Source organism: Atractosteus spatula, chromosome 9, assembly GCF_055471065.1.
Source record: "Atractosteus spatula isolate fAtrSpa1 chromosome 9, fAtrSpa1.hap1, whole genome shotgun sequence".
Taxonomy (NCBI): domain Eukaryota; kingdom Metazoa; phylum Chordata; class Actinopteri; order Semionotiformes; family Lepisosteidae; genus Atractosteus; species Atractosteus spatula.
This window is the reverse complement of record NC_142714.1, coordinates 47,952,515-47,962,824: the sequence shown is the minus strand read 5'-3', so window position 1 is coordinate 47,962,824 and position 10,310 is coordinate 47,952,515.

Sequence of the window (10,310 nt, the reverse complement as noted above, 5' to 3'; positions counted from 1 at the left end):
AACTTTTAGCGATCTCTACCATGACTGTCCCAGTGGACACAAGGCACTACGTGTTAAATGCTGGCCGTGCTCCAACCCAGGGTCAGGCTAACTAAATCCCTACCCTGGGCCTCTTGGCTCCTCTCTGGCTGTGGGCAGCCCTGGGGTGACAATGACCTCAGAGCATCCCGGGAACCACAAGGCAGACAAGCTGGAACAGGCCAGACAGACACCAGCACTGCTGAGGGATCATGCTTCAGAGTGCTCTCTCTCCCCCTGGGAGTTTGTGTTTTCCTCTCCTCCTCTCCTCTCTTCCATGGTCAGCTGTTGCTGTATTGTTAACTGCTGCCTCATTCTGTAAAGTGCTCTGTTGGTGTTTTGATTGTGATAGAGATGGTTAGAGAGAGCGTACCTATACTATCCCCAAGGGGCAATTTGTTTTACAGCAGTAGACAATATAAAGGAAACACACAAACAATACGCATGTACACGAGCCAGAGAATCGACTGTTGAGCAAGGTTATGGTCACAGGTATAAATGCGAACTCGAGCCTGTTTGTTTTTAGATGGGGAAATCTGTATCTGCACTCTGAAGGGAGTAATTGGAGGGTTTGAAGAGCCCTCTAGGGTGGAATATGCTTTATACAAGACTCGTAACTGATAGATGTGCGATAGTGCCGAAAGATCAGCCCCACTGACTTTCGGTAGCGGCTTCCCGCAACCAGAGAACAGCACAGAGACAAGCCTCTACCTCAGTCAATTTGAGAGGGCGTAGACTTTAGAGCTAGTAAGCCAATCAGATTACCCGTGCACCAGGGGCGTGGCCCAGGCCCACCCTGATTGATCCTAGGCCTACCCAATCAGTCCAAAGAAATAAGATTTTTTCCCTTGTTTGCATTACATGATTTGCTTTTTAATGTTACGTGTTTAATTTTTTTCATCATATGTGATTTGCTATTGGCTCGCTGTATCTTTTGTGACCAATAAGAAAATTATGTAACTGTTGTGGGGCGGTGCATGCATAGCCATAGCCTAATTGGCTATCGCTGTCGTCAGACGCTCTTAGAGCTATCTAGCGCTGGGTTTTTGGTTTATTAGCCAACATGACGAAACAAATGCATACATCTACGTTTTTCAAAAAGCCGCCTGTAGATGACCAGACCAGTCCCAAAACAAATAAGACACATGAGATGCTACAGGCATCTTGGGTTTTAAGGAGAACAGCCTGGCTTCCCGAATAAGGTGCAGTGCACGCGTTTGCTTGTAGCAGCACGATACATGCTCGACCTGTAGGAGTTGAGCACGAAGAGGTTCTAAAATTTCTCCTGTAAATTACAAGTTTTGGAATGCATGAATAACATTAAGATAATATTGACGGATAGATGCGAGTGTGCATTTTACAGATCGCCTCTAAATGCTCTGCAGTATTTTTAAGTGAACGACGTTTACAGAGCTAAAATACATCCAAAATATGTAATTGACGCTTTTATTAGCAGACCATTCTTGCAATTAAAGGTACTGTACAATGAATTGGTTAGCACTGTAACGCGACTATAACAATTCAGTGTTAAGTCTTGTGGGAAGTCACGAATTTCCAAATTAGGTGTCTTTTGGTTTCGAAAATAGAATACTTATTTCGTGGGTTTCATACAAGTTTAAAAGCATCATGAAGGATCAAACAAGATCTTCAAAACTTAATATTGTAATACCTTCGCACTTTTATTCTCATGGCGCCTCACTCGATATTACCCTTGGGGCGATGCATTTACTCCAGCCTCTGACACCCATACGTGCGCGCACGTTCTTCTGGTATGTTATGCTCAAGTCCGCTGAATATTTAAAGACAAGTTAAAAGCTCCGTGAAGTTGCCCCCCCTACAGACAGCACCAACGATGAAACCAACCTCATTCGTTAGTGCTACGTTTGTGCCGGTTTGTGCCTTTGAAAGTAGCGTTTGTGTTGCTTGCGTTCCCAAGATATAGAGCCTTGTTTTTCCGGTGATCACGTGACCATGCATGGTGACTTTGACCTCCAGTGACCCCGTCTGCCGAGTTCAAGCGTCTGTTACAGTTTAGCTCGTACCCTTAACATTTTAAAGACAATCAGTATCCATAAACATATGAGCCTCCTTAGATGTGAATAATATTAAGACATGACACATGCCAACAAGTTAACCTATCTATGACATAAACCTGTGGTTGTAATGTATGTAAAATCACCGTGATTGTAAGATCTATGGTTTTTATTTTCTCAGGCACGTTTTCCTTTTCTTTCCCTACCGTGACACGCTGTTGCCAAACGCGTAACTGTGGGATATCATCGCGACAAGACCTCCGCAGCATGTTATGATAGGGATCCCATGTATATCGCATGTATATCGTGGCAGTGTATCAGGACTGGCGCCTTGCTTCCATGCCACCCTGGCACCGCTGTCGCAACAAAGGTCTCATTTCAGAACTTGATATACCCAGATAGGACGCGTCGCGATAAATGGACTTTGTGTCGCGACATGGGGTCAGCATATCCTGTCAGGGTATGTCCTATCTCAACATATGGACTCAATGTCGCGACATGGGGGCGGGGCATTTTTGCCGGGGTATGTCATATCGCGATATGGGAGCTCCATGTCACGACATAGGGGCGGGGCATTTTTGCCGGGGTATGTCATATCGCGATATGGGGGCTCCATGTCGTGACATGGGGGCGGGGCATTTTTGCCGGGGTATGTCATATCGCGATATGCGGGCTTCATGTCGCGACATGGGGGCGGGGCATTTTTGCTGGGGTATGTCATATCGCGATATGGGAGCTCCATGTCACGACATAGGGGCTGGGCATTTTTACCGGGGTATGTCATATCGCGATATGCGGGCTTCATGTCGCGACATGGGTGGGGGGGTGAATTTTGTCGGGGTACGCCATATCGCGATATGTTTGACTTAATGTGAACTTAATATGGACAGTGGCGCCATGACAGTGATGCTCCAGTCGCAATGGGTATCGCGATGTGATCGTAATGCGCGCACTCCTATCGTGACATGCTATCGGAGCGCTGTGGTTGCCATGACATTCTTTGTCTGCTATTCAGTTTTGACCTCAATGCGACTTAGATTGACCAGTAATTGGAAACCAATGCATGTGTTACTGTATATCCAGCGTGCTGATACAGCACACACGGTTAACCGGGGCTACAGTATTTGAACCAAGATCACCTGTGTATCTACATGTTCTCGGAACTTCTGCTGTGGCGCTTTACCCAATCAGAGTGTCGATTCTCACTCTTCACCCAATCGCGGCCCGACCTGTTCGGGGCTTTAGCCAATCACGGGTCTGAAAGCTGTTCAAGCCAGCAGCGCCAGGTGGATCGGCTTGTTTACTGTCAATGAGAATCTATTTTTAAAATGCTTTACTCATTTGCAAAATAACTACATCGGCTTATTTTTTAACGTCTTTATTGATTCACCATGTCCCGCACTCTTCGAAATAAATAATTTTTTATTTGCAATATAACTGTCTCCGCTGCTTTCTGTAATGAATACATGGTATTTGAACAATTTTAATCGTATATTTAAGGTAGGTGAAACACCTTCTGCTTTGCACTTCAAACATGAATAGACATGTAAAGTCTATGATCATTATATTATTATGCTCGTGCTTTCAATTTTGTTTTTATTGTTAAATTATATCGATCTTGAAACTAATACCTAAAAATGTGAATGGGCTCTCGTGTTGTACGAGCGATAATTTGGAAGCTTGTATCTCTTCACCAATGAAAGGAGTACACAAGCGATACATTTTCGAGAACATGGTTAAAAATTAAAAGAAAACACTAACATAGTATCTCCTCCCTAAATGTAAGACTGTTTATTCGCGTAAAGGCTGAAAAGTCTGGGGTCAACTGATCAAAAGATGACAACTGAAAGATCTGGTGGTCGTGACTTTGCTGTTTTGTACGTTACAGAGTGGCGTCACAGCCAGGAAAAGAAGGCGCTATAATGAAATATATAGAAACATCCATCACACCCGACCAGACTCGGAAAACAAATTTCCCCCATTGTTTTCATCACAATCAGGAGTTCAAGTACCGAGTTTGTTGGTACCTTTAAACTTCCTTGTAGATAGTCACGTGATTACCCGAAAAACAAGGCGCTATATCTCGGAAACGAAAGCAGCACAAACGCTACTTTCAACGACAAACCGGCACAAACGTAGCACTAACGAATAAGGTGGGTTTCATCGCTTGTGCTGTCCGTAGGGGGGGCAACTTCAGGAGCTCAAAGTAAACCCTGCATGGTATTTTTAAATACAATATTTCGGTCGGATTTTGAATCTTGCGTTTTGCGTTGAGTTCATTGTGTTTTGCAATAAAATATTAACTTCAGAGTAACTCGTAAAACTAGTATCACATAGTATGAGAATACTTACCAATTTGCTCTTACTCCTCAGATTCCGATTCCCAGACCAGCAGATCAGGGCTAAAAGTTAAAGCAGCCTCAATACAAGACTGCTAAAACACGATTAACAATGTATTATCAACCTTAAAATGTTTCCTTATACAAAATACTTGCAGGCCAGAATGGTCCCTAAATACTTTTATATATATATATCTCAACCATTAACACCAATTCTCCCCAGATGCAGGTTTGTGTAGGGGTCTGGAGTTTCTTCCTCAAATCAATTGCCATGTCTTTGGTTTTACAGACATTCAACTTCAAATAGTGAAGCTCACACCAACTCATCTACAACTGGCCCACGCTTGCGACAAGCTGAGAATAACAGAGTCATCTCCAGATTTAATTAAGGGTCTTAATTAATGTTATTCATGAGCAAGTGATTGATTTAAGAGAGATCAGATAGATAGCGGGGGGCATTCTGGTTAGTGATAAGGGCTCCACGTTCAGGCACAGCCAGTCACAGACAGTGGGTGACTGGCACAAGCAGAAATAGGGCTTTGGAAGAATTGTAGACTGCCTCCATAACACAGCAACAGACATCATAACAGAATTATAGCACAGATTTCATAACACGGTTGCACTTGACAACATAAGAGGACTGAAGTCATAGCAGAAGTACTTAACGTAATAAAACAATTACAGGAAGCCATAACAGAGTTTCAACAGAGTGGGAGGCAAGGCTTCATGTGAAACATGAAGATGATGTGCAGAGCCAGGTCTACAGTAAATATAGTAAATAATGTTGGTGGTGGCTGCACTTCGCCTCTGGTGTGTGTCTTTTGTCTTGCCTGGTTTCGGAGGTCTGTTGTTGCTTTTATGGGGAAAGTCAGATCAGGTCTGTAGAGCAATGATTCCCAACCCCAGTCCTGGAGGATCTCCACCTGCTCTGTTTTAATTTTGCTCTAGCCGAGCGCTTGATCACAGGTTAATCAATTTCGATTTTCTGTCTGGGGCATATCTGTACATTTGCTTTCGGCTCTTAAAAGGTCAATTTGAATTTAGAATTTCAAAATGGCCCTTATTCAGGTGTGGTACCTGACATGCCATTGACTGTCATGACCTTACAAAGTAAAACTGAACTCCTTCCATCAGGGTTTCGAATGCTTAGATTTAAGTGCAGTAGTTATCCTTCATTCCCACAGATATTAACCTGCTTAATCTGGTCAATCGATTATTATATTTTACTTTATTTTTTCGTAATAAATGCAAAGCAAATTTTCCATCTCTGACAATAAAGGACGTAAGCAAGCAAAAGGAAAAATGCTCATTGTGGGCATGTCCAATACAGTGTCACCCCATGGGCTTGTCTAGTCTGATCGTCTCATCCACAGCTTGAATTCACACCAGAGACACAGTGCTGCTCCAGGACCAGGGCTTGGTGTCAAACAGGTAAACACCTCTCACCACCCTCAAACACACACATGTATTCCCAATTCCCAATAAAATCCCCTCAGGTCTCCAAACCCCGCCACCGCACACGGGAGAATGAGTTAGTTTGGACCCGCCTACATTCGAATCAGTGGTCAGTAAATGTGTCTCAGGCAGTATAGCCCCGTGCCAGAAAATCAGCTCCTACTGCAAGAGAGGCCTGTCCCTCGCTGATGGTACTGCTTGCCTGCAAATGTCCGCAGACTAATCCCCGTATGCCTTTCTCTCAGTGGTGCTCAGCCAATGTCATGCTGCCATTTGGAGTATCTCAGCCACAGTCAGCTGGTGACATAACCCAGGCTTATACCCACGATCACTGAGTTCAACCTGAGTTTGGGAGAGTTACCTTTAAGGGTTGAGCCACTCAGAAGGCCCGTTTTTACTAAATTTTTTACAACATAGCAAGAATTGAACAAAGTATTGTAGACAAAACACAAAGCATTTTTTCACTACATCTTTCTACATGGCCAATTTTTGTAAACAAATGCAACCAAGTGTCATTCAAGAGTCCGGGCTTCAACCAGTTTCTCAAAACAGATTTTTTGGGCTGCCTATAGATCAACTCGCGGAAGATGTCACGCAGGATTAGTAGTAAACTGGGAGTCGTGACTGTGCAAGAACATCTGGGAGCTCGGTGGCACACTCACATCCAGAAGCCCATCAGTGACTTCCACCCAAAAGTGCTCCATCACAGGACAATCCCAAAACACGCAGCTATGCGAGGACAGCACTGTGGAACTCAAGGGATGGAGCCTTTCAGAAATGAGTGAGTTATGTGTCAGAAGGCTTTACTGATTCTGCTTCGTTATGTAAGGCCCTGACTGGACTGCCCTTGTACCTGCAGGAGGTGTTTTTAATCGCGGCCCTTCAGAAGAAGCTCCCAGGCGAGAAGGCAGCTGTCTGTCCTTGCCGCTGCCCCTGAGTACGGAATATCATTAGCTCTGAGACAAAGCCAGCTGGCTACTCCTCTGTGCTGGAAAGCCTTCGCAACGTCATGCTGATCTCATCTTTTTTTCCCATGCCACACAGTGCAACAAAGAGAATGGCTCTCGGGTGCCTCTCTGTTCCGCTGCTGCTGTGCAGAGGCTGTCTTCTTCACCTTTCCTGTCTACACGGTGCAATCTGGCCTCTGGGCTTCTTGCTTTCATTGGTCAGGACAGGACAGCCTGGATCTAACACAAGCCCTTCACACCCTCCCCCAGGTGCCTGGGAACACAGGCATCCATCACATGGATATAATCTGCCTGGGCACTGGGGAAGGCTGTGAATGGAAATCAGTCTGATGTAGTACAATTTTCCTGCTAATCATTGCACCGAGGAGGATGCTCTTTAACATACACTCCCTGGTGGAGAAAAAGAGGGGCTGGGAGGGGATTAAATAACCTCTCTTCTGAAAGTGCAGGAGATGAAACAGGCAGGATTAATCCAGACACCTAACAGAAGAAGGTGTGTGAGCACACTCTTAACAGCTTGGCAGTCTTTCTCTCGTCCTACTCCTTGCAGATCATACTGTATGTAAGACTCCTTCCAGGTTCTTGCTGGGCTTTGGTTACAGCCACTCCTCTGCAAAGTGTTTAGAGAAAGGACTGCTCCCAAGGGCGTCACATTTCACTCTGCTTACATTACAAGCAAGATCCTAATGCTCTTAGTGACAGGGATGCCAGTTTCACTGCTCTGTCCATCAAAGATCCAAGAGGCTGGACCATGTTTTATGTAGTACTCTGTGTGCCTACAAAGTTAACCTGGCTAAATTTAAGGAAGTGCTGTTGCTCTCTTTTTTTCGTATTGCCTGGTTTTCCTCGAACGGTCACCTAGTCATGTGAGACTTAATTGACAGAGCATTGTTCATGTTTAAGGGAAAGAAAAGCAGAACTCCATGTTGGTTAATCCAATGTTATTCACTGCAGTGTCCAGTAATTACAAAGTAATTAACGAACCCAGAGCTGTTTTGCATTTTTAAATGGGGTTTGTCTGTTGTGCAGGTTTTAAAACATGAGAGGTTGAGATTATCCTGAGGTATTTTCAATGCCTCCCCAAGCTGCAATCAAAGGGCTGGTCTATGAGATCATACAGATCTTGTTTTATTGTTCTGAAATGGACTGAAAACTCACTGCGATTTCGGATGTGAATCGCTGAGATGCAGACTGTGAAACAGAACTGGACGAATACATGTGACTCTCAACGGCGTTCCCATCCGGGAAAAGCACATTGTTTTGTTCCGCTGTCTGGGACATCGGTGAGAGAGACCCTACCCCGCGTCCCCCCCGCCTCCACGATGAGATGAGCAGGGCCTGTGGAAGGCATTTCTCACGGGCAGCAGCTGGCTCTGGAAATTGGAAAGGGCCATTCGCTTTCGTTTCCTGCCACGGCTGCAGTAAATGAACGTAAATAACCTGTGAGCAAATTAAACTTGAATCCCAGCAGCTGCTGTCTGTGCGACACCGCACAGCCGGAACAAGGCCAGTGTTACCAGGAGATGAGAATTTTCCAGCTGGGTGATATGAGAGCAGAGGGTTATGACCCTTTGGTCACCAGGGCTGTACGGCACGTTTTCCTGTACAAGGGGGAGACTGCTCAGAGTTTCAGCAGGAGCCAACACCTCCAGACACAGGTGTGCTTCCATAGAAAGTCCTGCAGACAGTCCAGGCCTCTGCCTGCCCTGGTCAGGCCTGCCTTCTCCAGACTGACTCCAGGGCTCCATCTCCTCCCTGCAGCAATTTGTGATTACGTTCCGAAATTGCAAGCAAGCAGCGTTGAAGACTGACCAGTAACAGATGGGTGCTTGGGCGGGGGGGGGGGGGCATGACTGAATATTAGAGTGACTTGGTATAAGTGGCAGGGTTCTGCGCTCTGAAAACTGGGCTGAACCTTTGTGCTGGGCTCAGTGATGAAGAGACAGGCAGTGATGCTACAGAAAACACAGTCCAGACACTGTAGGGAAGTTCCAGAATTCGGAACTTCTGAGGAGGCTGGGAACAAGCCAGGGGAATCCGGAATCGCGGTCAGGAAAACATAGGAAAGGTTGGTTCACCTCCAGCATGGTAAAGAGCAAGCAAAGCAAGGAAGATCACCAGTAGAACCAGCAGAGCATGCTTGAGACAGTGGAAAACCCAATGACAGCACAGAGCAAGGGCTCGGTCAGGACTTAAATACAGGAGCTGATGACCATGGTTAACAAGAGACTGCAGTGGGGACTGATATACACCCATACTGGGTACGGACAGCCCCAGTGGAGGAATCAGACCACGTAGGGACACAGTTGGTTGTTATAATGGGAGTGTGAACCAGCATTCACACAGGTATAACATATATACAACAGAAGACACACACACAACACCCTGAAGGTTGTTTGCTGGTTTATACTTATACGTAATGCTTAACAAAACAGGAACAGAACCCACTGCTTTACACAAAAGGGTGGTGGGAGTATGGAACAAGTTAGCCTGTCATGCTGTTGAAGGTGATACCCTGGCTTCTTTCAGGCAGGGGCTGGAGGAGATCCAAAAGATAGGCAGGCAGGATGACTTCCTCGTTTGCAACCTTTCTTGTTTTCAGCAGGGGACATGTCTATTGTGCTACACACAGCTCAGCCCTCCTGCCTATATAGTGACAGTACACTCACACTCAGGGGTTAAACAAAGGTACTCTCACTTGGAGACAAGAAAAGCAACCCATTTATAGAAGAATCTTTCAAGAGGCTCTTAATCATTCTCTCCCCCTCCCCTTCTCTCTCTCCTGTCTCCTGTGGTTGGTGGGATGGGTCTCTGCCTCTGTTCTCTCTCACACTCTGCTCCCCGTGCACTGCTGCCCCATCAGCATTTATCCAATTTTGTGCAGGGATGAAGAGTGGCACTTCTATTTCTGCACTTCTCTCTCTAATTCAACACTCTACCACAATGTTTGCAAGAAAGATACAACAGATTCGAGGCAATGCGGCAAGCATTGTGCCCTTCATGTTAAAAGCATTCATATTCATTTCACAAAGACACGCTCCCCAGTGTGAGGGCTGAGCAAGAGGAGAAGAAGAGGACAGGTTGCTACAGGAATTGCCACTGGCATCACTGTTTACTGCTATAAGCTGAACACACCAGCAACACGTCACCTCCGACTTGGAGACAGCAGAGGTGGACAGCGGGTAATCTTCTCAATCATTTTATTACTGACAGTACACCCTCAACAGCTCACTTCCCTCAATCTGTCAGTCAGCTTTCATTATTTACTCATTAAAAGTAATTGCTGTCAGGCGCTGAGCCGGAGGAGAGGGGAGGTTTGTCTGTAATTGGCACCATGGCTGTTTCGAGGCAGCAGAAAGGTTAGGGGGGTGGGGGAGTGGCCTGGGCAGGGGACCTCCATCTCAAACCTCAGCTCCACCTGCCCCTGACCTGAAGAACATGCAGGTTTGAAGACAAGGCCATTCACCCCAACGTGCCTGATGCCCTCCTTGAAAGAT